At 41.6% G+C, this 27743-nt stretch overlaps 1 protein-coding gene across 1 annotated transcript in view; it reads left to right on the top strand.

Annotated features, from left to right (window-relative positions):
- Nucleotides 1-383: 383 nt before the first annotated feature.
- Nucleotides 384-27743, top strand: part of LOC109399858 (RNA-binding protein 24) — a 39730-nt gene continuing 12370 nt past the window's right edge. Inside the window, exon 1 of the mRNA XM_062855906.1 lies at nucleotides 384-1442. The gene's annotated coding sequence lies outside the window, so the exon portion shown is untranslated. The remainder of the gene's footprint in view (nucleotides 1443-27743) is intronic.

Below are 27743 nucleotides of genomic sequence, written 5' to 3'. Positions count from 1 at the left end.
GAACACCATCTGAGTTACTGGTTGAAAATAGTAAACAAAGATCAGCTGTTCCCAGCAAAATCAAATGGGCATATTTTCAACCAGTAGATTTGCATTAGTGTTCGTGACACCGCGCTGCGAAACCACTATATAAACACAGCCATCATGAATACGAATCAAACCATGCAAGAGTCATGCTGATCGGTTCAGCCGTTCGCGAGTTTTGTTGCCTCAAAGGGACTTCAAACTCATTTTTATATATATAGATTGGAAACGACGAAGAAAACTATTGACGTGCAGTTCTTTCGACAAAACCCATTAGAGTGATGCAGGCGTCGGTAGTGCTCAGCTACAATATTAATGCTATTTTTCGGGGGCTTCATGATAGGTTTCATTAATGGTTTCAAAACAAACCATCTTTGCGCGATCATTGACTCCATTTTCTGCTTTTCGAATATATTTACATAGTGTGATTGCACACCGAATGCAGTTTTACGTAATTGGGTACCGAAAGTGAAACGCACAAGCAGAGGCGAGATGAAAATGGAGATGAGGGGTTACTGCTGCAACACCCGCCTATCAATTATCATTTCATCCGAGTGATGAAAGTGTTTTTGGATGAAACTTCTTCCATATATATATATTTTTTGGGAAATGATTGTACATTAATTAGATTTCACTTCAGCACTAGGCAGGCGAGGTCGACGAAACAATGATTCCATATGCCACCACCAACAAAGTTACGTCGAAATCCTATGAAAATGGTGATCATTTCCCCTTCACTTCCTTACTAGTTTGTTGGTTTTATTGATTCTGTTGCTCTCAAAATTCACTCTTTCTATTCATTTGCGAGTCATTTTTTTACATTAGATATAGTCCTGTAGATGGGTTAGAAAACAGTCGTGTGAGACTACATTTAGAATAGATTAGAAAACAATGTTTAGGCAAGAAAGAGGAATTCGTAATCAACCATAAAACCTCAAATTTTCAGTTGTCCACAATAAATTTTATCCGAGATTACATTACTCAATCCGTCGCCATGTTCACATAGTGATTTATAGTTAATTCTTCATACTGTCGTCGCAGACGAAAGTTATTTACATTACGTATCCATTAAATGTATGCCAACCGACCAAAACCAACGACGACGTGATAGAACAGCGCCAACCATCGCCATCCGAAACAGTTGCCTATTTTTAGCTAATAGTTGTTTGTTTCTTATATTTTCTCCTTTAAATTCATCGAACGTCAACAACACCCGGTTGAACTATGCCATACTATTCGCTCGGGGTTTTAGGTGTAAGTGTTGCTCTGTGGTGTCGTATCGGGTAGAGACGACGACCATGGCAAAAGCAGTAGTTCGTCTCGTCAAACGCATCATCGTAAGCAGACGATATGGAAGATGACAGCCACTTTGAACGTTGAACACAAAAAAAAACTGATGAGAAACAAAACTGAACAATGTGAGAGGGAACATACCGGGCTTTTGCCGGAATGTCGTTTGCGCATTTCGTTGTCCAAGTTTTCCTTTTTTTGATATTTTTTTTTTTTGAACCACTAACTTACGATTTACATAGAGACAGTTTAGGTGTATTTTTGTTTTCCCTAGAGCGAGCGTTTTGTTTTTTGAGAAACCTTATTTTAGCCGTGAACAAACCACTACTAAGAGTTGAACAAAAGTGTATAACTGCTTCTAGCGTCCGACCAGATCTTTGGTACTTTGACATATCCATAGAGTGTGTGTGTATTTTCTCTCTGTGTGTGTGAGTTTGGAGTGAGTTTTGAAGCAAAACGGTACAACTTCTGGATTTTATGTTACGTCACATGTTGACAAAGATGTTTTAACAATTTAATTGATTTGTTTTGTTTAATAAGCAAGATCTTGATTTATGTCGTTTTCGATGTTTAGTTTCGTTTAGATGTTCAATTAACACCAACAACTCGCGTTAGTTCATACTAAACTCCAACTGTCAATCAAGCGAATCAAAAAGGTGCTGTTTCTTAATTCTTAATAACAAGAGGCGTGAAATAACCATCGACAGCTCATCATTTTATCCGAAACGTGACTTTTCATCGATGACTCAAGAGGCCGATCGGTTCTCGATGAAGTTCACCTCTTGAAATTCTGCGCCACCATACCACAAGAGCCGAGCTGCAGCTCTTGATCAAGAGGGTCATCTCTACTGAAAAGAATGGCAGCCTTTTTCTTATCTCCCTAGAATACATCAAACTTCGGAATAAAAAAGAATGTTTTATTTGGAAAACTGCTACGATATCATGACATCACCCAAGCAACACTTTTTTAGTTAAATGGACCAGAATAAAGATATTAGGTCTTATGACGTTTCTCAAAACCTTAATAAGACTAATTGATCATCAAAATGTGAGCAGAGATATTGTTTTAAATTAATTCACGGCGCTGATCATTTTTTCAATTGTCAAGCTATACTTCCCACACTTCCCAGATCCATCTGCGTCCACCTAGAATTTGCAGCATAGATTAAATTACTTTTGCAGCCTCCTATTCACATAGTCTTGTGAACCTTTTGTCTGTTAATAGAACATGTGATACTAGGTGGCGAAGTCAAACCCACGAATAGGCGAACAGCAAAGCCCCCTGACAAACATCTTCTAGAGCCACTTGATATCCCCGCGAAGAAAAGACCTGACACGATTTTAAACTGAACAGTCAGCTAGTGGCGCTTCCGGAATGAATAGGAGGACACGTCGTCGTCGGCTGCTGTCCCATTCAAATCCCAACTTCGAAAGCACTTTCGAGTAGGATGTTTTGAGCTGAAAAGGGGAAAAAGGCTGACTTGACAGAAAAGAGCACATCCTTTCATTAGGTAGACACACGGGGATGTCTCTTTCGGCGAAAGTGCGCGGATCATCGCTTTTCTTCAGCGAACAAATGAGTGCAATCGAGTGGCGGCCACTTGATACGAGCTCTTTTATTCTGCGTTGTCACCGAACCGCAACGCCCACTACTGCTGAGCATTTTGATGAGGTATCATCATGGCGGGTCCGTATGAGTGATTACGCGGTTACTGTTGAACGGTGGACGGATACGGTTCCACCCCGTTTACCGAATTTTATCAGAAGCTCGGCTTAATACCGGTACGGTGGTGGTGCGGTGGAGTTGCCTGTAGCTTCTGTTTGTTGATTCAATCAAAACAGTTATACCTACGTCCATTTTTGCAATTCTAATTCGACTGGTGAAACCGTCCGAAAGTCGAGTAACAGGTCCGCCGCGTGCCTCATACGAACACATGGCGGCACGCCGCCGTCCGCTCACTGTCGATGCAACGCCACCAGCGTCGTGTGTTGGTGGCCTTTGCCCATAGGTATGGTAACGGTTATCAATCAGCGGAGGTCATGCGATTTGTTGTTGCTGGAGGGCTGCTGGTCGTGTTAACGGACATCGATGATGTGGTGACTGAAAAACTTGTTGGTACCGTTTACATTTAAACCCTCTTTGTTTTTTTTTATTGGAATAAATTTGATGTATAGTTCCTTTTTTGGTAGAGTGAATTATGTATAGGAGATGGTTGCTGAAATCGGTGCTTCTCACTAACTCAGCATACCGTACCGAGGGTAGGTTCTATTCCTGGTTGATCAGGACATTTTCTTGACATTCTTCATCATGAGCATGAGTATAGATTGCCTTACAACTTATCCGCCCTCGTACACTTCCTTTAACAATGTTGTCCGAAGTGATATCTCTACCGCATATCTCTTGTATACTCGACCTTTGCTCCACGAAGCATTCAAAGTGCACATGCTCCGCGGTCTCGTCGCAATTCGCGCACTCCGGACATACGGGGGAGACTGCATGTCCGAATCTGTGTAAATACCACCTAAAGCACCCATGGCTCGATAGAAATTGTGTCAAGTGAAAGTTCACCTCGCCATGGGGCCTGCTCGTCCATCTACCCTTGCTGGAGGAATCCCATTCCCTTTGCTACTTACACATAGACGATGTTCTGACGATCCATCTCGCGCCTGTTGTGCCGCGTCGCTCGAAGCACTCTTCATCCTCTGCCACCACTACCGGTGGAAGTATTGGCCTCGATACGCATTCATACACCGTGTTCCATAGTACCGCTCCCAGGATGGACCCCTGAGGTACTCCCGCGGTGATGTTGTAGCTCCTTTCTCCTTCCTCGGTGTCATAGATTAGCACCCTATTCTGAAAGTAGCTTCTCAGTATCCAGCATTGACGATCCGGAACTCCAAGGTGGTGTATGGCTCACTCGATGGCGGCCCAGCTGACGCTGTTGAACGCGTTCTTCACGTCCAGTGTGACGACCGCGCAGTAGCGGATTTGCCTTCGCTTTTTTAACGCCTTCTCGGCCGTTTTGGTTACAAACGTACAAAACGACCGTAGATCGACACTTCCGGATGCCAAACTAATTATCCGAGCGCCAAAAGTCATCGGATTTCTCGGTATAGACCGTCAGTCTTGACAGAATGACCCTCTCCAACAATTTTCCGGCGGTGTCCAGTAGACAGATAGGTCTATATGGCGACGGGTCACCAGGTGGCTTTTAGGCAGTCTTTGTCTCCACTTCTCCGGAAATTCGCCTCTGTCCAAGCACATCTGCATAGCCATTCTGAACATGTCCGGGCTAGCTTAGATGTCCGTCTTTATGGCTACTTTCGGAATACCATCCGGACTCGAAGCCTTGATCAACTTAAGCGACTTCGCTATTGCGATAAGTTCGTCATTCGTCACTGGGGCAACCCCGCTATGGCTGGTTTGGCCGTAGGGTACGGGGGCTCATGGTTTTGTGTCGCGGCGCGGGAACAACGTTTCCATGATCTTTTGCAGCATCTCGGGGGAACGCTCAGGGGGGTGCTGACGCACCTTTCGTTTTGGCCATGACTACTCTGTGGCATCACCCCAAGGGGTCGTGTTGACAGAGATTATCGTAGCACGTTCGCTTGGGCGGCCTAATCTCTTTGTTCAGTGCCATAAGTTTAGCCACCCTGTAGGCCTCACTTCACTTCAATCTTCAGTATACCGGTTTGCGGCCATTTTTTGATAGGGATCACTCTGGCATTGCGGCGTCGAATGCACGACTTAGGGTTACGACTAGATCACCGCTGGATAGATCGTCGGTGTTACCCTCCATGAGCAATCGCTCCACAAATGCCGGCTTATCGAAGCGCGAGATCAGCCATCCCCGATGGCGGTCGATGGCCTTCGGATGTGGCCGTCTTCCTCCGTGTTCCTCCCTGTATCGAATCGCCAGATGGTTACTGTGCGTGTATCCATCGTCGAGCCTCCAGTCCGAGTTACGGTTTAGACCCGGGCTCTAGAAGGTCACGTCTATGAAGGACTCTGCACCGTTCCTACTATAGGTTTTTTTTTGTTCGCATCATCCACGTTCAGTCTAGCCATAGCTTCGAGTAGAACCCAGCTTCTCGTGTTAGTTACGTGGCTACCCCACTCAATCCGGGACTCAATCTCATTAGTGTGCTTGATAGCATATTCAGCATAGACGAGAACTGGTCTATCGACCAACTGGGAGTACAACTGCAGTAGTACACCATATCGATCTTCGCTATTGCGAAGCCCTCGTGCGACGTGGAAATTATTTCCTGAACCAGAAAACAACCGGGTGTACAGATCGCCGCTAGCTTTACTCTGTCCACTAACCAGCTCCCGTTATCGGGAGGAATGCGGTATGCGTTCGATAGTAGTGCGACGTCTGTACTTGACTCCGATACTGACTGCCCCAGCAACTGTTGCGCAGCTTCACAGTGGGTCAGTTTCAGCTGTGTAACCTGCATTATCGTCGGTTTGTTCGACCTGCAAGTGTGCCTGGATATTTGAGGCCGCCCGTAGTGTGGCCCTCATTTGCCGTGCAAATCAGGCATTTTTGTGCCGAGTTGCACTCCCTGGCGGCGACGTGGCCTTCTACTCCGCATTTTCTGCAGAACTTGCTCCTGTCGGGGCCTTTATACGCCCACGACTAGTGTCCTTGCTCGATCGAAGCACTTGAAACACGCCATTGGCGGCTCGTATATGCTGGGCAGGCGCACTAACCAGTCTACCTTGATTTTGCCGACTGCAGTCGCCTTGTTCACCTCCCCTACGGGGAGCTTGTTCGTAGCGATATGCGTGCCTGCCGGGCCTTTCCGCAGACGAATCGATGCACTTTGTGCATCTATCTCGCACTACTGCTCGAAGGCGGCTGCGAGCTTCTCTCAGTCGGTGATCTCGTCCAGGTTTTTACACCTCCGCCGTTGCTCTTTGCACTTTTTTGCCGAATACCTCTTGAACTAGTGCCTTGTAGAAGACCGCCTTCTTCTTCAGCACTACCAACATCTCTCCAGTCCTGGTGCGCCGGATACTTTTTACACGATTTTCGCCTAACACGGCTCTCAGCACCTCGGCGTACTGCCTCGGTATTGAAGACCAGCGTGTGGCTCCGTTCGCATTTGACTTCGCTTTTCTCACAATTTTCTTCTTTCTGACCGTAATCCAATGGTTCTCTTTCCCTTGGTCCGGTTGGCCACCGTTCCCCTTAGGGTTGGCCTCTTGGGCCTTGGTTTCCCCGCTCCTTGCGCGTTTCGCAACTAACTTGACAGCTTAGTTACTCGCGCTGGCTGTCCCTTTCTTCCTCCTGGGCTTTTCGCCCGTCTACAGGACGCTTCTTCGGTCGCGTCTCCTCTGCAGGTTTCGACCTTGCAGCTCGAGCCGTAGGGCGTTTTGACCTCTCCACTACGGCTCCGGCGAGCTGCATTGTTTCGTGCTACATCGTCGCGTTGCCAGCAAAGATAAAGAGCTATCCGTTTGGGTGGACCGCTGCTCCTTGCTCGCCATCAGCCGCACTCCGATCTTCGACCAGGAGGTTCTTGCTGATGGTAGTCCGCCCGCTCGTGTAGCCGATCAGCTCGTTGTTCGGAAACTACTAACATTTTTGGTAGCACGCTCCTGCAGCGGTTCAGCACCCGCGTGTGATCTGCGCCAGTCATTTGCGTTTCATCGGCCGGTGCTGCGCCCTCTCGTGCTCCTCCTGTTGAACCTGCTGTCATCTGATCACGGTTTGGCACACCAGCCTCTCGTAGTGGTGATCCCACCAGTCCTCCTTACGCGAACGGGTTCAAAGCCGTTCCCTTTGCCTCAACACTCTCAATCACATTGTTGTTCATGGATTTACTAGTAGTCGTCATTTTTATAGGGTCCTCCTTAGAGCCGCTCACTGCTAATGAAGCAGTCGCCAATAATCCTGGCGGTTATCTATGCAAGCAGGGAGGTCACCCGAGGGTTGGCCAGGCCCTTATGGGGACTGAGCTCAGAGCCAGATCAGCGTTAATCAGAAGTGTTCATCTGAACCTAGTTCCACCCAGTTAGTTGCCTATGCTGGGCACATGTCAGAAACGGACTTTAAGGCCACGCCATGGTTTTATGGGACGGAAGACAGCGCCGTCATTAACCCTTCTTTTTCTTCTTCTTCTTTATGGCTCTACGTCTCCACTGAGACTTGGCCTGCCTCGCTTCAACTTAGTGTTCTTTGAGCATTTCCACAGTTATCAATTGAAGAGCATTCTTTGCCTGCCATTGCATAAATTTTGTATATTGTGAGGCAAGTACAATGATACACTGCCCAGCGAGTCGAGAAAATTTCCCCGACTGGAACGGGAATCGAACCCGCCGTCTCCGGATTGGCGATCCATAGCCTCAACCACTAGGCTAACTGGAGACCCCATTCCCCAGACCCCATTCGTCATTGACCCATTCACCGTTTCAAGTCAGTGTTACCTGACTTTACTAAGAGGATAGAATTCCGTCACTACCAGCTCAGGCATAGTTACCCAAGTGTGTACCATCTCAGTTACCAATTACAAAGCATGACCAGTATACCATAATCAGGAAGTTACAGTTATCTTACTCAGCTTGAGCAATCCGTATGCCCCGGTGCTCGGTTGCCTCCCCGGTCAAAAGTGGTTGGTCCTATTCTGAAAAAGAATCACTTTAAAAAGTTTAATTTTTTCGATAAAGTAGTCATTTATTGTGGTGGAACTCGCATAATTCAAAGGAAATTGTCCACGTTCAGGCGTTTGGTACAATTTCAAAATTTAATTTTGCTTTTCAACAATCGAATTCATTAATCGTAAGAGGTTTGACGCGTTATTTGGCTTTAGAAGTATGAAAATAAGTGTAGAAGGCAATTTTCTATTATTACTGATGTACCATTTCGCCCCAAAGTGGGATTTTATTTTTTCTTTATTTATGGAATTATTGAAGTTTAAATTTATTAAACACGTAGTTTTATGTTCACTCGGTACTTGTTTTGCAGAAATTCTTTTGACAATATTTAAATTGCAACTAACGTTATCCACGTTATCCAAGTGTTTTTAAAGTGATCTATTTGACCCCGGATTTCGATACCTCTTGAGCTAATGTCTTCTTGGCCGCCTCTTTCTTCAGCATTAGCATAATCTCTCCGGCTTACGGAATGCCTCTATGACAGACGCCGCTTACCGCACGGTCACGAAGCAGGACGTTTCAAGAAGTTTCGAAGGCGTTTCAACCCCCTTTGATCTATAGTGTCTTTAATATGTAAGCCCATGATTAATCATAAGACGTTTATCAATGTCTTGTTATTTATAAAAAGAATTACAGCACACAACATTTTGCCGAAGACATCATCCCAAGTAGGAGTCAAATAGACTGGAACAGGTTCTTTGAACCATCATTTATAAACCAAAATAAAAAAAGAGGTTACATGATGGTTCTAAAAACCTATACAAGATTAATTGGCCATCAAAATGTTACTTGAGATCCCTCTATGTAATCAGGATTCTGATGTGCATCAGGAATAAAACGTGCCTACCAACAAGCGCTGCCTAGCTGTGGAAAGCTCATACCCTTCCAATTAACTTTGCCAAAAACCCCATCTTTTCCAAGTGTAAAATGTGTATTGGTTTTCCAGAAACCATTTCTTTTTTATTTCGTTTAATGTATGGATACTTTCTATAATTTTGAATTGAAAATATTCATTGAACAATGACAATAGCATGGAACGAGCTCACTCATTTGTGTGCATCCACATACCTTTTCGTTGCTGGCTGGACACTAATTTAGTGCAGATCCAGCTATCCCGGCAAACTCCATCTTGCCTGCTGCGTTTTTGATGTTCCAAGTCCTCAAGTTCAGCAGAAATTCCTTTGCCATTTGTATAGGAGACAACCCCCCCCCCTTTACCACATATAAACAATATACAACAGAAAAGGAGATGACTTAAATCAAGAGATTGCATCGTGTTTTCTCAAATTAACTCTCAAGGGAATAATATTGCTTTATTAATGAAGATAATATCTCTCTCGTGCTTCATTTTGTAGCCAAACTGTCTCGAAATGGTCTTAATTACCATAAAAAAAAAACAAAAATAAGAGTTTTTTGGTTCTATGGCGGTTTTCAAATGCTTCTCAAACAGAATGGACTTCAGATATCTGCTTTGGCTATGATAAATTAATAACGACTAGAATGCGTTGAATTGAAGACTGCATTTCAAGCTTTTTGGAGGCATTCAAAAAACCTTAAAACACAGCAAAAATGTCTAGAATATTTCTGTACCTGTCAGCGACATGAAGTAATTCACAGAATGGATCAAACCCAAGATCAAACCGAATATAATGTTTCACGAACGAGCACACCGCAGTGTGTTCTACTCCCAATCGTAATGATCATTTCCCGCGAGTCTACTACCTACTACTATCCGATTCCCATTCGACCATGTTGTATTTCATCTACAACCAGTAATTATATGTAGCGCGGCGCTGGGTATGCGTGCTATTGTTGTTTGTTATTTATCATTATTGACTGGAAGAGGTGTACACACCTGACCAGCAAGCATCACCAACACTGGAATCTGGAGTATGGTAGTTGGTTGGAGCACATCGACGTAGCTAGGGATAGGGAAAAAAAAGTGTTTCGATTTAAAATTTATTTTAGCAATATCTGCAATATCATAACAAGTTTGAATGCTTCAGCCTTGATTGAGATTTGAAAATTGCATCGATCGTTTGTTGCATTTGCTCAGATAAATAAAAAGGCTAAATCTGAGACAGACCAATGATGTCAGAATTTTTCACGAGTGATTCCGTAGATGAAAAGTGAGAGGGTGAATTCAGAATTTTCGTTCCGTAGATTCAGAGTGAAAATCCGTTAATTCTCCGTAGCTTCCAATTGCGAATTACTCCAGGAGTTCCTCTGGGAATTTCTCCAGAAGTTCCTCCGGGAATTCTTCCAGCAGCTCCTCCGGGAATTCTTCCAGGAGTTCCTCCGGGAATTCTTCCAGGAGTTCCTCCGGGAATTCTTCCAGGAGTTCCTCCGGGAATTCCTCCAGGAGTTCCTCCGGGAATTCTTCCAGGAGTTCCTCCGGGAATTCTTCCTGGAGTTCCTCCGGGAATTTCTCCAGGAGTTCCTTCGGGAATTCCTCCAGGAGTTCCTCTGGGAATTTCTCCAGGAGTTCCTCCGGGAATTACTCCAGGAGTTCCTCCTGGAATTATTCCATGAGTTTCTTCGGGGAATTACTCCAGGAGTTCCTCCGGGAATTCTTTCAGGAGCTCCTCCGGGTATTTCTCCAGGAGATTCTCCGGGAATTTCTCCAGGAGTTCTTCCGAGAATTTCTCCGGGAGTTGCTCCGGGAATTCCTCCAGAAGTTCTTCCGGGAATCCCTCCAGAATTTTCTCCGAGAATTCCTCTAGAAGTTCCTCCGGGAATTCCTCCAGGAATTCTTCCGGGAATTCCTCCAGGAATTCTTCCGGGAATTCCTCCAGGAATTCTTCCGGAAATTCCTCCACGGGTTTCTCCAGGAATTCTTCCAGAAATTCCTTCGGGAATTACTCCAGAGGTTCTTCCGGGAATTCCTCCAGAAGTTCCTCCGGGAATTCCTCAAGGAGTTCCTCTGGGAATACCTCCAGGAGTTTCCGTAGAAAACAAGGTTTTTCGTAGATTTATTCTACGGATCCTAAGGCCCAATTCCGTGGTTCTACGGAAATTTCCGTAGATCTGACAACGCTGAGGAGAAATGATACTTTGAGCACGTGCCATATGCAGAGTTTACCAGAGGCGAATGAACCAGAAGGTTTAAAACCTCTATAATAAAAAAAAAAATAAATAAATAAGCAGAGTTTAAGTTTCGCTTGCCAGCAAGAACATGCAAAAAGTTAGCACAATTCGTTCTAAGAAAATTTGAGTTGGACTTTACCAACTGCTACAGAAAACATTTGCTCGTAGGTAGATATGGTTGTTGCTTACATGGGGATGGAGATGAGTGAATATGAATCAACCGTTCACAGATGGAAGAGTCCTTGTTTCTAGAAATCCCACTTACCGAACTTCAACAACTTTTTCATCGGCAGTGCATTTCCCAAAAGTATGACTCTGCAATTCTGTACTTTCTGACACTGTCACATGATTTTAAGAAGTCATTTTGGCAATATCTTGTTCGGCCACTTGCTACTCTATTGAACGCAAAAACCCTGTGAACCATACACGGCACCCAATCCCATCGCCCGGTGTCGCCATGAAGTTCATTGATTGCTACCGCACTACTGGTTTGCTCGTTTCATACGATACTATAGGTACAAGCACACAGAGACTAGATGTTGTTGCACTGTATTTGATTACGCGATGGCTCGAAGCGGAATAGACTGACTGGCTGACTGTTCAGCTTCAGCTTTTTCATGCTCCACGAAAGCCAACCCAATGAGTGACGTTCCATCACTCTACTCACTCGATTTGATTAGTTCACAATGGAGTGTAGTGGAATGATTGGGTGGGTGGGTGCCTGGTACCGGTACCTACCGAACCGAACTCAGGGTAAAAGTTCGATTTCTGTTTGAAGAGCTATTGGCCTTTTCGAGCCATCTGCAACCGTTTTGGTTTTGAAGGACACAACTCGTATTAGCTCGTATTGCTGATCTTATCTCTTCGCATCAGGCAATAGCAACATAGCGTTGAGAATGAAAGGTATATTTCATGGGGATTGGGTTGAAGGATGATGACGGACGTCACGCTGGGATTGAATCGCAAGAACTAATATGGTCATTATTTGCTGTATGGAGGTTCGAGTTGACCAGTGTAATATTACGCAATGGAAAAGTTGTTGACCGTGAGCTCAGATGAAAAATTGACAGATTTACATACTAATAAATTACTGATTTTAGTTTTGGTGGTGTTTGTATATTATTCGATATACAGCTGTGTTCATAAAAATAGCAGTGAAAGCCGTTTTCTATACAAAATGGTCAACTTTGTCAAATGGTCAAATTTGAAAGGTAGCTTTACCTAGAAGAAATTCGATCACTTTCCGCTCGCTATTCGATCACTTTCCGCCGGTTAATTTCTTTTAATATTTGCTAAATAAAAAACACCAAAACAAACACCGTTATTATTTTGTTCAATTTCACATAGTGTTTAACTTTTTCTCACGTGCTTCAAAAATTCTCAAAATTTGCTATAACAATATTCACCAAATTTGTAGTTCGCTGTCAAATTTTCAGCTCAATCGCTCGTAGGACAACAAAGTTACAGTATGTCAAATTTGACCATTTTGTATGAAAAACGGCCTTTATTGCTATTTTTTATGAACACTGCTGTATGTAGTATATCAATAGAAATTCCTTTTTTTTAATAATTGTTCGATTCATAATTCATATTTCGACTTTTGAATTTAATTGATTCTGAAACCTAATCATTTCATATCAGTGCGTCAATTTCCATTCCAACATTAAAATGAACTTTATCGAATTCTTTCGATCGCCCGTCAAAATTGCCCTCTTCGAAGCAACAATGTCCTTCATCCTTGATCGCATCACTCACGTTGATTGCCCCTGGCAGCACATATCAAACGATTTATATCGAATTAATATAATCAAAACCTCCGAGGCTATTCCCAGCGGTGCTATCTCGGTTCAAAGTCCCGAAGAATGGAAATTGACGACCGACTGAAGGTGTCAGCAAATGTGCCCCATTACTCCATCATCACTCAGAAAAGTGTCACCACATGTAGCACCGCGCGCGCAAATCGAGAACCCACCAACAACATCCATATTTTATAACTTTATTTATATGTCCCTTGATGGATTCGGTGCCCGCGCGCGGTCGTCAGAATGTGATAACACTCATTACCGATTCTAATGATGGGGAAGCCCCGGCCGAAGCCGGGTCACCTTTCGCTGCGAAAGAATATGACAATTTTTTACCTCACTCGCCCTGCCCCCCAAAACCCCTCAATTATCGCTAATGGTCAACAATTTCCCTGCTCCCGCCGTGAAGCTTGTACTCTGCACTAATGACGTCCACGCTTTCCACATAGCTCCACGTCCCCAATGTAGGTATGAACGTGAAGAAATGGGAAACGATTGGGCAACTCCCGAAATGTCAACCACTCTAAGGTTCATGCTGCAATACGAACCATGCTAAGATACACCTAAGGAAGCTGTTAACCGCTTTCGAACACTTTTTCAGACATTCAGGAAAAGGAGTTTCTGTGAGGCTGTGAGTGAACAACGTCGTTTTCGTCATCTTCGTCGTCGCCTTGGTCGACGTCGTCTAGCACGCTGAGAAGGCAAAAGACGAGCGTTTCTAAAAATACCCAGGGGACGTTCTGAAGTTGAAACGATCTCGTGCGCAGACTGACTTAGACTCATTTCAGTATTTTTAGAATTTGTCCCCGGTGTTTTGTAGGCATAGCAGCTGCCGCTAGGAAGTGTAGTGCAAGAAACTCTAAAATCTTACTCGTTTTCACACACTACCGTTGAAAATGCGAGTCACTTAATCTGCACTACATTTCACTTAGTTTTATTCAATCGAAGTCTCACTTTTACCATGAAGAAACCGTAAATCCACATTGGAGCAAATTCCAGCACGAGCGTGGAAGGATAATTAGTAATCCTGGTTCGAAAACTCCGCTCACGTGTCCACGGGGAAGGTATACCTATTATCAATTATTCATCGTGATTACTGTTGTGATCTACATGTAGAGGCAACAGCAACCAACGAAACGACACATGAACTCGATAATTACCATTCCGATGCCCATTGAATGGGTGTTGGCTTGCTTTTATGGAGTATACACGTGCTCTGTACTGCAGACTGATATCGGATTTCGTATTGAAAGAATCGATCGACTATGGCGAATATTATATTTTCAAGAATTATACACAGATCCAAATATCCTTAGAACAGACACAAAACTCTTAATTTTTTTACTAACATTTTGTCGTAAAAATTCTGAAATTCTGAAACATCCAAATTCCACTCGAATTCAGGTATCTACATGATTGAACTTGCTCTTTACGTGACTGATAACAATTGACAGCTGCACTTACACATAGTACAGTGTCTGAACACAAACATTTTATCGTAAAACATTGGTAAAACAAGTCAAATGTCGAAATCATTGCAGAGAGTTTCAGATGATTTTCGGCGGGTTTTGGAGACGTTACAGATTCGTTTTCGGGGGTTGCGGAAGGTCTCACGTATACATGGGGTCCAAGTGTATCTTAAAGGGGCTTCGGGGACATTTCAGGAAGTCTCAAAGCGTTTTAGGCTGGTTTCAGAGGCGTTGCGAAGGCGTTTCCGGGGGTTAAGGACAAACGTCTAGAAATCCCGTTTGAACAGTGCATCAGAACTTCAGACGCACAAATCTCAAGAAGCAAGCTTCAAACAACAGTGCATTTTATTATTCTGTTCTTGCTCACTTGTAATAAGTTTAAAATAAGAAGATCTGGTGCGCTAGTTTTATTTACGAAGAGATTTGTGTCCTCGAAATCGTGAGTAGGTTCCAAAGTCGGATTCTAACAAGTCTGTTCTTAAGGGGGGTCGTCGAGGGGGTTTCAGGGGGATTTTAGAGGCTTTGCAGGAAGTTTCAGAGGGTTTTAGAGACCCCATAACAATATCTTTTGAAACGCCCCTTATATGACCTTTGATTTAAAGGCGTTCTTGAAACCCCCTTACACGACCCTTACCTGAAATGCCTCGAAACTCCTCTGAAACCTCCGTAACCACATTGAATCACCCTTGAAATCATCATAATCAATTTGAAATGCCTTTGAAGCTTCTTTGGAAACCTTTAACGCACCTGAAAACCCCTTGAAACGCCTCTGAAAAGCTATCAAACGCCCTTAAGGACAAACGTCTTGAAATCCCGATTCAACATAGCATCAAAACTTCAAACGCACAAATCTCAAGAAACAAGCTTCAAACAACAATGCATTTTATTATTCTGTTCTTGCTCACTTGTAATTAGCTTTAAATAAAAAGCTCATGTGCGCTGGTTTTGTTTACGAAGGGATTTGTGCCCTCGAAATCGTGAGTAGGTGCCAAAGTCGGCCATTGTGGCGGCCATTTTGGGATTCTAACAAGTCTGTCCTTAAGACCTAGAAACGCCTTTAACCCTAAAAGGGATACCTTCATGGCCTCAGTTTCGTCACCTCGCTGAGTGTGTTCCATCAAAAACGAGCTCTGAAAGGCGCCTGGGGTCCAATGGACCCCAGGTTTCCCTTTTAAGGTTAAAATGGCCATGACACTCCTGAAACTCTCTGAAATGACTCTGAAATGCCTTGAAACGCCCCTCAAATCCCTTGTAACGGCTTTTAAAGGCTCTCGAAACCCTTTGAATTGTCTTTAAAGTCCCTGGAAGCGTTCCTGAAACCTCCTTAATTCTATGAAAGGCCCCTGAATTCCCCGTAATCCCATTAAAATGCCAATAAAACCTGACAGAATGCCTATAAAAGGCTCCTCAAATCCCTGGAACAACCCTTTGAAACGCCCCTAAAGCCCCTTGAAACCCCCCTTTATGTTGGGCTCTGTGGAAACTTTCTGGAAACCCGCTTAGCCCCACCTCAAATGCCCAGAAGTAAGGCCTGTTCTCGCAAACTAGATTACCGATTACCTCATTTTAAAGCACAAACTTAGTTTATGCACAAATTTCTCATAATTCACCAAATTATGCCTTTTTTAATTTGTGCACATTCCCAACCATGTGCTGAAAAGAGGTTCCAGTGTATCTTCAAACATAAACATCAACAGTCGAATCCTGAAGAAAATTTGAAAGTTCTTCGTTTATGAAATTTTTGAGCACACTTTGTTCAATTCGTCACCAGTAGTGGTGTCATGGTACAATCAGAGCAGGTTACTCAGGTAACTTCCAAATTTCACTGCTCCCTAGGGATATGACTTAACTATTGCGCCCGATTACGAACTAAACCAAAAACCCCTTCTATTCATTTTCAAATATTTCACGAAAATATTCTATAAAGATCACGAAAAAGGCATTCTTGCTGGAGTTCTCTTTGTGAGTTTTAAAAAAAATCTTTTTTAAATAGAATAAAAATCTTGTTTTCAGAAATTCTTCCTGGGATTCTTCCGGAAATTCCTTTGAGGAATGCTACATAAGTTCATGCTTGTATTCCTTCATGATTTGTTTCCAAACAGTTTTGAAGCATTTCTTATTGGGATTTTTCTTGAATTAAACAAAAATCTTCTAGATGTTTCTCCATGGGTTCCTTTGGGAATTCCTCCAAACAATTATTCTACTTCAAAAGATGAAATTCCAGGAATTTTTAACAAAGATTCGGAGATTTTTTCGGAAGTTTCAGAAGTTGTGCTTGAGAAATTCCATTTTTTCCAGGATTTTTCAGAATCATTGCTTGAATTTCTCCAAAAGTTCCTCCAGGTATTGCTCCCCATTTATTCAGAGATTTTCAGAGGCATTAATATAGAAATTTCTCCAAAAGGTTCTCAAGGGGTTCTTCTGAAGATTGCTCCATTGCCCCAACAATTTCTGCTAAAATAACTACAGAATCTATTCATTAGCAATTTGCCATTTTCAAACGACTCATATAGCACATCTGGACAATTTCCACAAAATTGGTCATAACTTAGGAACGGAGAAAAACCACATCTTGAAGATTTCACAGAATATAGTTTATGTGATTTCCTTCCAATAACATTTTTTTGAGAATATTTCCGGACTTCTTAAATAGTTTTTGCGACTTTTACAACTGATTTTCCTTAACTGTGAAAAGTTTTGTGGAAAACAATTTATGTGACCCTGATTTTTTTTTTTTCAATTTAGTTTTCGTTCGAAACCCTACCTGTGAAAAAAAATCATTAAATTTTGAGAACCTTCGTACCAATTTGTACGATAATAAAAGAAAAATCCCTAATGCAGGGATTGTTTTGTGCAAAATCCCTCCAGAAAATGTATTTTTTTTTTTCTGAGAATTCCTTCAGAGGTATCTCCAGGAGTTCTTTCAAAAATTTCTCCAGAAAATTCCCAGGGATCTCTCAAAAACTTATTGGGAGATTCCTTTAAGAATTTCGCCAGTATCTTTGTCAATGATTTCTGTAGATTTTTTCCTAATTTCTCTAAAAGTCTTCCAAGTTTTTTTTAAAGAATTAAGAAGATATCTAAAGGAGTTTCTCCGAGTATTTTTTTTTTCAGGTATTATCCTAGGCATTCAACCAGGAATTGCTCCAGAGACAACTTCAGAAATGACCAGAATCTCCACTTGAAAATATAAAAAAAAAATCCTCTAAGAATTTCCAAAGGTATCTCAAGGAGTTTTAAAGGGATTTCTTGAGACAATCCTGCAAGAAGTTTTAAAGGGATTTCTTGAGACAATCCTGCAGGAATTTGTTTAGAAATTCCAGCAGGGTTTCCTTAAAGAATTTTAAAGATATGTTTGTGAATTTTCGGGGAGAACTTCTGAAAAATCTCAAGAGGAATAGTAGCTAAGCAAGTTTTGCAGGAAGTTTTGAAGAAATTTCAGAATATATTCCTGATAGAACCGCACGACCGATTTTTAAAACAATCCTTGTAGGATATATTATAATAAATGCTGAGGAAAATTCTGAAGGATTTCTTGTTGAAACCCTTGGGAGAATTTTCGAAGAAATCCTTGTAGGATTTTTAAAAAAAAATGTAAAACGATCTCTGAAAAACCTAATTGAAGAACTGTTGAAGAAATAGTTTCTCAAATTTCTGAAGAAATCCTCAAAATTCTGTATTTCAGTAATTTCAGAAAATAATCTCAGCTTGATTTTTTTTTAAATCCACAGATAAATTTCTGAATGTGCCTTCAATACAAGTCATGTTTAAATATTGGGAAGTAATTTTATACGAATCATTGGAGGATTACTTGAAAAAATCCCAAACTTCCAATTCTCAAAGGAATCCTAAGAGCAATTTTTGAAGAACTTACTGAAGAAATGACAAAAGAAACTTCTCGGGAAACCCTTGGTGAAATTCCTAGAATAGTTTATTGAGGCATATTCAGGAAAATTCCTTAAGAAATATTTTGATAAAATTCTTGGAGGATTTTCTGAAAATATTCGTGGAGTAATCTGTGGATGAATTTCTGAAAAAAAAAAAACTAGTGGAAATACCTGGCGAAACGCCTAGATGAGCGTCTGTAAATATCCATTGAAATTCTTGAGATATTTCCAAAACGAATTTCTTTAGAATATCCTAGCAAAAATTTCTGAATAAATTTTGTTAAAGAATCCGTGGAGAAATTCTCAGAGTTATCTTCAGAGGAAATGCCGGATAAGTTTCTGAAGATATACATGAGAGAGTATTAGAATGAAATCCTCAAAGAATCTCTTTATCAACCTATAGGAATCTCTGGAGGCATTCCTGCCTGAATCACTGCGACTAATAGTGCAAGAATATGTGGAGGAAATCCTGCAGGATTTTCAGGATTAATTTCTAAAAATATCCTGTACATATTATGGCGGAAATTTTCAAAGGAATCCCTAGATCAATTTCTGTCCAAATCTCTAGTGAACTTCCTTTGGAAATACCGGTATAAATTTCTGCAGGTATGGTTGAAAAATTTTCTGAAGAATCCGCTGAGATTATTTACGAAAGAATCTTTGAAAAAATCCTAAAGAATTCCTGTGCAATATTCTGTATTCCCTGTAGAAATTTCATAAGAATTTTTTTCTACGAATCTCTTGAAAAATTTCTTAAGTAATTGATCTCCATGTGTGCCACTAGAAACACCCATACAGGAACATCTTTAGATATTCCCTGACAATTGTTCAACATAACATTCGTCTGTAAATTTCTTGAAATTTTAGTAATTCAGTACAAGTTTCACAAGCATTTGGGTGAACATTTTTCATAAGTATGTTTCGACAGCTTCGCTTTCTAGAAAATCTTCATAAAAAAATACGGAACAATTCAATTGTAATTTTTCCTGCAGGGATTCTGTTGAGAAAATTTTTTCTATCGTACTTTTTGCAGCAGAATTTTCGAATGATTATTAAAAACATTAAAAGTATTAAAAACATTTTTGAAAAAAAAAGTGTATGCAGGGTGTCTACTATTTGGAAAAACTTCTCATGAAATATTTTGAATACTCAGGAAAATTTCGTATGAATTAAAAGTAGCGAACTGTACTACTTGTAGATTTACGCAGAAGTAGAGTCAACAGTTTACTGCATTGTTGGTATGAATGATTGAAATGTAGTGTTAATATGTCCATCTAGAAATTCACTATAAGGATTGTGCTAGAAATTTCATCAGAGTTTATTCTGGAACTTATTTAGAAATATTTCTTGGAATGCCTCCCAGGATTTCTCACAAAACTCCTTCAAGAATTTTCCCACGCCATTTTATTGGTATCCCTTTTTGTATTCCTCCCGGAGATTTTTCCGGATTCGTAATCCGGTATTCCTACCAGCATTTTTCCAAAAAGTCTTTCCGGAATTCTTCCTTGAGAATATTCTAGAATTCCTGAATTCTGAACTATCTCCTGGAGTTTTTCACGAGCAACCCTCAAATTTCCTTCCAGAAGAGGTTGTCCCGGAATGGCGCCGCCAGTTCCTCGTGGGATTTTTCACGGAGTTCCTCCTGAGTCTTTCTCAAAGACGTTTTAGTGGGATTTATACCAGAATTAATCCGTGATCTCCACAAAGTTTCTCTCAGGATATATCACAGATGTTGTCGCGGAATTTATCCTATTTTCGGGATCCGTTTTGATTAATTTCCGCGATTCCTTCCGGTGTTCGTCTTGTAAATTCACCGGGAGATCTTCCCGGGATTTCACCCTAAGTAGCTACATGAGTTATTACTGTGACTTCTACTAGAGCTCTCCCAAAAGTTTTTTTTAGTATTTTTTTTTCACGAATCTACAGTTCCTTCCAGGATTTCTGCTGAAATTCTTCCTGTAATTTCTTCGAGATAGTTTCCTTGAACTTTCTTCTAGACTTCTAGAGTTTCCCCCTGTATTTCAACAGGAGTTTCAGCCAGGATATTTTCTAAAGATTCTCGGCAGGATTTCTGTTCAAGTTTCGCCCGGGAATTCTCTCGAACTTTCACTTGGGACTTCTCTCAAAATATTCCTGCCGGTGTTGGTCCTAAAAAGTCTCATGATTTTTTCTGAATTTAACCTGGACTTTCTTCTAAGATTTTTCCGGAGTTTTCTTTTGTGATTTCTGCAGGAGCTTTTGCTGATATTTTTCGTGAAATTATTCCCGAGGTTTCTTTAGGAGCTTTTCCAGCGGTCTCTCGCAGTGATCCGTTATTTTTTCATCCATTTTCTCTGGATTACTTCTAGAGCTATTTTCGGAAAACCTATCAAAAATTGCCCAGAGATTCTAGATGTTTTTTTGAGAATTTCTTCAATAGTTTCTCCCAGAATTGTTACAGGAGTTTTTCACAGAGTTTTTCCCAGAATATCTATGGGATAACTTACCTAATTTCCTGGCAAGAAATTTTCGGATAAAGTTCCGAATCCACTGAAATCTATTGGAGAAATCTCGATAGGAACTTCGAACGAATACCTAAGAAATTCTAGGACATCTTAGAAAAAAATTCTAAAAGTAATCTTGGTAGGCAATATTAAGGAAATTGCCGGAAGAAATATCGGGAGAAACCAAGGGCGCGATCCCACGGGGAAATCCAAGTAAAATAGAAGAAAACTCTAGAAGAACTTCTGCAAGAATCTCGCACAGAAACTATTGGAAAGCTATCCCGGAAGGAAAACTACCAAGCAACATTTCTGAAGGACCATTGGGTAAATTTTGAAAGGAGCTCCAGGATTACTCTAGTGATAAACTATGGAAGCATATCAGGAAATTCTCTGGAAAAATTCTCGCACTTAGTATCATACGGGCGTATCTACAATGATCGGTTTTTTCTTTAATTAATAAGTTGGCCGGTAAATAATTTTAGATTGTTTTTGTTATTTGGAAGCTAGTCCAAGTCGTCATTTACCGATATACACCGAGAGATCATCCAAATGTTGGTCGTATTTCCCGGAATAATCCGAAGAGAAAATCGATGAAGAGAAATCGATCATTGTAGATACGCCTGTATGATGCTAAACGCGAGAATTCCCCCGAGGGATTTAAATCAGGAATTGAAACGAGGAATACCCGATGGCATTCAAGGAAAGATCATAAACAGAATTTCGAGAGAAACTCCAAATGGGATTTAGTCAGTGTTGGGAATACTCACTTGCAAGAGTGATACTCACTTGCGTCTATCTCAGTCCAGAAGCATGCTATCAAAAATTGATGTTTGAAGGGCTTTTAGATTGTTGTTTAATCTAAAAGTTTGCCGAATAAAGTAAAGGTCGCAAACGCATACCAAAGTTCGTGTAATTTATACTCATCCAGGGTTGTTACAAGAAGCCTGGAAAAAAATCCGCACCAAATCCGCGCGAGCAAAATTTGAATCCGCGCCAAATCCGCGCGATTGTGAAAATGAATTCGCGCCAAATCCGCGTAAGTTTCATTTTTCTATATTACGTATGTACAGTTTCTTACCGATTTTGGCAACATGAGGTGAAATTTATGTTGCCAAATTGGGGTGTTGCCAAAATCGGTAATTTTTTTGTGTGGATTTTTTTCATCTTTTATACGTCAATTTGGCTTATATTTTAAGTATGGACTATTCACAAGTTATAAAAACGATCCCTATGTTCATAAATTACGTCATGATTTGTAAAATTGTTGATTTCGGAAAATTTAATGAATTTTGATTTTTTGAAGAAGAGTAAGGCTAAAATGTAAATACATTTACGAATACAAGCGATTTTTCGGTAAAAAATTGTTGCCAAAATCGGGAAGGAAATGTTGCCAAAAACGGGTGTTACCAAAATCGGGAGTAGACAAAAACGGGTGTTGCCAAAACCGGTAAGAAACTGTGTTGAAAATTAAATTTGAACTCTCTACAATAGTGCATGAAGTAAGGGTGCTTGAAATTGAATGATTAAAGAAATAGCTAGCAAAGAAAACATTGGAGAATTAAAAAAAACTACTAAAATTTATTCATAAAGATATCCCTAAAAACTCTTAAAAATACCTGAATGAAACGGGAAGAATTTCTGAAGTTTTTAAATACAATGCCTGATACAAACCTTTTCGAACAATTCTTAAGATAATGAGCATGAATTCTAGTAGGATATTGTGGGGGTAGTTCTTAGAACTTAACTTTGCGATTTTTTAAGTAATGTCTGAAGAATCTCAGTGAGACATTCTAGAAAAACAAACTTTAGATAAGTATTCAAAGTAGAATACTTTAAGACCCATCCATGAACTATGTAGACTCTAAGGAGTAGGGAGTGGCCTGGTCAAAGTCTACGCTTTATACTAATGTCGAAAATTTTGTATGGACAAAGTCTATAACGGTGGGTGGGGCGAGGATGGCTCTGAAATGCCCAAAAATTAGTTAACGTAGTTTATGGACAGCGCCTCTAGAAAATACTGAAGAAATGCCAAGAGGAAGAGATAGATGCCTGTGAAAAACAGAAAATACCTTCCTCCGCAGTTATACTACTAAAAAACCCCTACAGCAACTCTGTGGAGGTTCCTGAAAGAAATGTTGCAATTTTTTAAAGATTTACTCACTGGTTCAATTATTTTTTTAGAATTTTTACAATGTTTCTAGTTTTTTGTCCATGAATTTCTTTAAAGATTCGCCAGGGGTTTTCTTCAATTTTTTCGCTATAATTCTCACACGGATTTACATGTAATTTCTTTCATGGTGCCTCAACAGATTTTCCTAAAATGATTTAAGGATTTCTACTAGAAATTCTTCTAGAACTATGTGTTGGACCTCTGTGAAAATTCCATTGTTAAATCTATTCGTGCTGGAACTCTTTTAGTGGCTTCTGATGGATGGATTACTCCAATCTCAGAAACAAATTTGAATGTTTTTATTTGTATTCAAAGGATCAATCGTACCATATCCATAATGCGTAACTCAGCGCATTTATCCCCTCTGCTCCAATGCCGAGCGCGCTTGTTATGCACTACAGCAAGCGTGCACAACTTGGGAGATAAATATGTTGTTGTACTCGCATGATCATCTTGGAGAAATTGTTGCAGAATTTCTCCAGAGAAATATTTTGTGGAGATTCATCTAATTTTATAAGAGATTCCAGTAATTCAGAAATGCTTCAGATGACAATTCAATTCAAATTCTCATAGTTTTGTCAGATAAACTCGTTCGAGAATTCTCTATAGTAATTTCTTCCGATATTACTACAGGATTTTTTTTTATAGAAAATTTTCAAGCATTTCGAAACAATTCATTTGTGATTTTTTAAGGTGAAAGCATTAATCAAAAAAAAAGATGAAAGTTCATTCACAAAGATCTTAAGTATACACAGATCGAAGAAAGAGTGTAAAATTCTGTGACATATAATGCACATGATAGGAGCGTGGGATATCACAGAAGTTTACATGACATATCATGTAAAAGTCATAAAACATCAGGTAAACTTACATTATATGTCATGTAATTCAGCATGACTCTGAGTATTTACATGACATGTAACACAAATTTACATGATATATCATGTAAACCACCATAACATTAAGTTTACATGACTAAAATGAAATTTACATGACGTGCAAATATCATTATTTTTATCTGTGTAGTATCAGAAGAAATCCTTAGATAAATTCTTGGGATGCACTTTGAAGAAGACCCTTGATGATTTCCTGGATTTTGTTATGAAATTTCTCGCAAGTATTCGGAGTAGAGCTCAAAGTTTAGTTCATTCCTGTAAATCTAATACATAGATATTATACGTTATGTCAAATGATCATTTATAAAGGTGAGAGAATGCTATCTATGCAAAAAATTGAAGACGGAATAGCAAAACCAATTCCGCGTCAAATCCGCGCGAGGGCCCAATTCTAGTGGCAAATCCGCGCCAAATCCGCGAAAATCGCGAAATCCGCGACATTCGCAAAATCCGCGCTGTTGTAACAACCCTGCTCATCTTGTGCTCACAGCTCGCTCACAACTTTGGTATACGTTTGCGACCTTTACTTTATTCGGCAAACTTTTAGATTAAACAACAATCTAAAAGCCCTTCAAACATCAATTTTTGATAGCATGCTTCTGGATTGATATAGAAGCAAGTGAGTATAATTTTTCACTAGTGAGTATTCCCAACACTGGATTCAGTATCAAATTCTGGGTACACTTGAAGTTTGTGAGAAGTTTCAAAATTCCGTCCTGTAAAAACCTGGAAAACTCAGCGAATTTTGTTTTGTCTTACGGGTAGACACCCTATTATGCAAGACTACGTCAGGAAACAGAAGGGTCGCCGAAGTCCAGAAAACTAGACAGGACTTTTGACCACGAGTTTAGCAAAAAGTAAAATTTACACTTCTATAATTATGCTTTGAATGGGGCCGGATCACAACGTCCGAGGCCATACAGTCCCGGACATTAAGTCGCGTTTTTTTGCGAAATAGCGTCCAAAAGTTTGGATGCGTCATAATATCCTATGTGCCTTCTTTCCTTGGACTTCGTGGCGTATCTGCAAGTTCGGACGTTATGCCCCGAAAAAATGCGCCATAAAGTCCTGGGACTTTATGGCCTCGGACGTTATGATACTGCGCCGCTTTGAATAGGATTAATATGGAACAACTAACAGTCAGCACTATTTAGATCTGTCACAAACAACCGCTACATTCGTCATGGTCTGTCATGCCGGCCGTGCCAAAGCACTCAACTCACTGATGATGTGATTCATCAATGCCGGCAGGAGGGCTTTCTACACGCGGACATGAAATTTAGGTGACAAACGTCAAGCTCATCAATATTAATCGCCTGGCAACGGTCCAATTCGAGTTTGGGTAGGTTCATGGACCGGTGCGGTACGGTGATTTGATTCCGTGCCATCTTGGTCCAAGTCCGCGGCGACGACGCGACGCTTCGACATGTCACATCTGTTGATACAGGACGGTTGGCTGTAGCATAACGTATGATTCCTGCCTGGCATGAATGCCTGAATGCAATATCGTTATTCGTTATGTCTGCCAGCGCATGGGTTATAATTATTAATTGCGTGCATGTAGGTGCCAAAGAAGCGAATAATTTCGAATCAATTCGTATGGAGTGCAATTTGAGGGGCTAATATCCTGTGCACAAGCACATGGTACGATTGGATCTAGGTTAGACACAGAAAAATCACATGTTGCATCGCCGTCGTGTGTTCTCCTAGTCTTTCTACATCGCACGGCGACGTCAGCGACAACGAATGACGTGGGTGCGCGCCAAACAACCACTCTTGTCTTGTCTTGCGGTACGACTTACGACGACAAACGAAAACTGAATTTACCAAGAGAAACATTTTTCGCACTTCTTGACTCGGTGGATCCCAAGGTGGAGACCATCCGTAACTCAGGGAGAGGGTCGTCACCGGGGAAAACCAGCGCAAGTGAAGGTCCCCCGCCGTTCCCCTAAGTGGGAGGCACAGGAGGGGGAACAAAATGGCGACGCTTGTCGTAACTGCTGAGCGGTGGTGGTGATAATTGACGACAACAACTGGATTAACTACGGACGGACGGCGAGGCGAGGCGAGACCGCCAGAGATTGGCCCCACTGCTGTCGTTGTTTTGCGGTTTGACGACGACGACGACGTTCGTTGTTTGATGCTTCTCTCGAGTGTTCGCTCGCGCTGCGGCGCGCGGCTGAGACAACTAAACGTGGAGGCGGTCGAAGGTTGACTCCCCTGCTTTTGCATTCATTCTCCCTCCTCTAGAGGTAGTTGTCGCGAGTGGCAATCTCAGCAGAGACTCACTCAACGACAATAAGGGCTCTGTCTGGTCTGAGGGTTACTACACAGCTCAAATCTCGACGATTTGCTGCTCTGGCTTTATTTTCGGTGCGCGGCTTACTTGGATTGGTCACCACCACCACGACGACGGCGACGACGGAAAAGTTAATGACTGTTGTTCAGAAACAGCGTTGGCTGTGACTTGGTCGGGTCCAGTCAGTCGTAGTAGGCGCACTTGAAATCATCGAACGATAGTCGTCAAGAAGGAGGCGGTGCTTTTAAGTGCGATTTTGCTACGACAGGGGTTTATGTGGTGTGCGAAAGAGATGGTATAGGAACGCTGTAATAGAGTGGCCCAAAACAATTAAAAAACCTAGCACTCAAACCTACATGTTGTACCTGAGATGCAAATTTTCCTCTAATAATGCCTGTTTAGAATATTTTTAAACTCGTTCAAATGATGATCATTCGAAATAGTTTTTGTTTTATGTTTAAGCTAAGTTCAATATTTGGAAGCCGTAGTGATAAATGAAATACTCAGCAGTTTTTCTTCCCTTTTTTATTCACATCAACGCTTGTCAACGACTTACCTTACCGTCAGACTAAGACCTGAGAGTCCTCTGCTGTACGTAGGAGTCGTCTCCGTTGGACTCAGACCATGGCTGTGCATCTCCAGTTCCGCACTTTGCGAAAGGCCCGCAATACGTCCTCCACTTGATCGACCCACCTAGCTCGCTGCGCACCACGTCTTGTACCGGTCGGATGACTCTCGAGAACCATTTTAATCGGGTTGCTATCCGACATCCTGATGACGTGACCCGCCAACCGTAGCCTTCCGTTTTTCGCGGTGTGGACGATGGTTGATTCTCTCAGCAGCTGATGCAGCTCGTGGTTCATTCGCCTTCTCCAAGTCCCGTCTTCCATCTGCACTCCGCCGTAGATGGTACGCAACGCCTTCCGTTCGAAAACTCCAAGGGCGCGTTGGCCCTCTGCTCGTAGGGTCCATGTTTCGTGCCCATAGAGGACGACCGGTCTAATCAGCGTTTTGTAGATGGTTAACTTCGTGTTACGGCGAACTTTATTCGATCGTAGAGTTCTGCGGAGTCCAAAGTAAGAACAATTTCCTGTCACAATGCGCCTCTGAATTTCTCTGCTGGTGTCGTTGTCGGCGGTCACCAGTGAGCCCAAGTACACGAATTTTTCAACCGCCTCGATTTCATCACCGTCGATATAAATTCGGGGTGGCGGGCGCGGTGATTCCTCTCTGGAGCTCTCCTTTGCCATCATGTACTTTGTCTTCGACACATTAATGACTAATCCGATTCGCCTGGCTTTATTCTTTAGTCGGATGTACGATTCCGCCATCATCTCAAATTTACGAGCTGAAACAGCTGAACGGATTTCGTGAAAATCGTTCCACTCGTGTTTATCCCCGCTCTTCTAATTACACCCTCTAACGCAATGTTGAACAGCAAGCACGAAAGACCATCACCTTGCCGTAACCCGCTGCGAGATTCGAAGGGACTCGAGAGTGTCCCTGATACTCGAACTACGCACATCACTCGATCCATCGTCGCCTTGATCAATCGTATCAGTTTATCCCTTGTTCGCCGCTAAATTCTTCCCTGTAAGATGTTTAGAACCCAGGTTTTAACATTAGTAGCAATACCATTCCAATAATGGAACATGTGTTCAGTAATAAGGAT

This window comes from Aedes albopictus, chromosome 3 (genome assembly GCF_035046485.1).
Source record: "Aedes albopictus strain Foshan chromosome 3, AalbF5, whole genome shotgun sequence".
Lineage (NCBI taxonomy): Eukaryota > Metazoa > Arthropoda > Insecta > Diptera > Culicidae > Aedes > Aedes albopictus.
Note: the sequence above shows the minus strand (reverse complement) of the source record. Positions and strands in the feature narration are given on the sequence as shown.